The following is a 1570-nucleotide window of genomic DNA, read 5'->3' as shown; positions in this document are numbered from 1 at the left end:
GCGGTAGAATTAGTTTTTCACAGTTTATAGAGTACACTGACATTCCAACTGAGTTTTGTAACTTAAGAGACAGCGATGCCGAAAAGAAAACCTTTTACATCTGACACAAGTGAAATAGACTGGATGCGGAAAAACGTTCCTTCACGTACTTTGACCAGATGGAAAAAACGGTATATGCACCTTTGCCAATAAGTTAATACAGTTGTCAGTTTCTGTCATTGTTATGAAAGCTACAAGAATTTACCGGCCATTGTTTTTTTTTTTAGAAAAATCGACAGAGCTCTGACTGACATCGGACAGCACACCACACAACAACACGTAAGTGAATGTATATCGTTAATGTCTTATCAGTTACCATAGTAGCACTTGATACAAAGTGTTTGGGTTTTAATACTTTGGTTAAGTGGAACATTTCAGTTCTAATTTGACACCTATAACGTGGCTTATATTTTTGTGTTGTGTGTACTAAGCAGGTTAACAAATGAATAATTCCATACACTTACATAGATATTTATTTTAAATGATAAACTATGCAACATAATTTATTGTGTTTGCCAAATGACTGATGAACTCTGTTTAGGTTAGTTATGATAAAAAAAAATGCAAAGTATTTGAGAATCTAGACTATATTCATAATGTTTCTGCAGTGAAAGTAATCTGAAGTGCTACTTACTTAGAAGCCAACCTCTTTCATTGTGTTTATTTAAAGGTCAATAAAAATATTAAGAATAATAACAATGATAATAATAACAACATGGAAATGGAAAATTTCATCCCGACTGTTTTCAAGGGAGCTGTGCAAAATGTATCTTAAACAAGTTGTTCATTTGTATCATTTCAAGGACAATGGTGAAGATGACAGCCAGAGAGAAGGAACTTTCACAGTTCCACTGGTAAATAAAAATACATTATTATAGTCTCTCTCTCTCTCTCTCTTTCTCACTCTCACTCTCCTTTTAAAAGCAACATACAGAAAAAAGGCCACAATAAAGTATTACTTTCATTCTTATGTTATCCTTTGCACACCAAGTCTCTTATACGCTACTCCATCACATTGTAAAAGTGAAAAGTACAGCTCACCACTAAGCTGTTTAAATATGTCAGTGACAGACTCAATACTTGTTTCGGAATATATCATTCGGATATGTAATTCATTTATCTATTCAATATTCAATACTTGGTTTGTATTCCTCACAGGAAAGTGAAGATGCTACCCAAAGAGATGAGCAGATACCAGAACCACAAACAGTTTCACTGGTAAGAAACAAATGCAAGATGTGTTCCCCTTCCATGGCTCTCTTTTCTTTAAAGAGTAGTTAATTTGTATACTTCTCAGGGAAACAATGAAGATGCCACCCAAAGACAGGAGGAAAGAACAGAAATGGTCACAATGGTACAGGTAAGACTTGCGGGTAATTGCATTTTTAACATTGATTTATTTATCATTGGACAAACTATGACAAACGTCGCTATGACTGCTGTTTATGTTGCAAATGCAGTTTTGCAAAAAAACAAGGCTACATATGAAAACAAGTGAAACCTGCTCAAATATAACACAATTCTTTTTCAA

General features: G+C 34.0%; 1 long non-coding RNA gene across 1 annotated transcript; it reads left to right on the top strand.

The window, feature by feature from the left end:
- Positions 1-250: 250 nt before the first annotated feature.
- LOC112847810 (uncharacterized) lies at positions 251-1255 on the top strand. Its single transcript, XR_003221597.1, has 3 exons — positions 251-318; positions 843-893; positions 1198-1255. It is a non-coding gene; the product is annotated as an uncharacterized LOC112847810 (long non-coding RNA).
- Positions 1256-1570: the final 315 nt, after the last annotated feature.

Source organism: Oreochromis niloticus, linkage group LG9, assembly GCF_001858045.2.
Source record: "Oreochromis niloticus isolate F11D_XX linkage group LG9, O_niloticus_UMD_NMBU, whole genome shotgun sequence".
In the NCBI taxonomy this organism is placed as follows: domain Eukaryota; kingdom Metazoa; phylum Chordata; class Actinopteri; order Cichliformes; family Cichlidae; genus Oreochromis; species Oreochromis niloticus.
The sequence above is the reverse complement of the archived record's forward strand: the minus strand, read 5'-3'. Positions and strand labels throughout refer to the sequence as shown.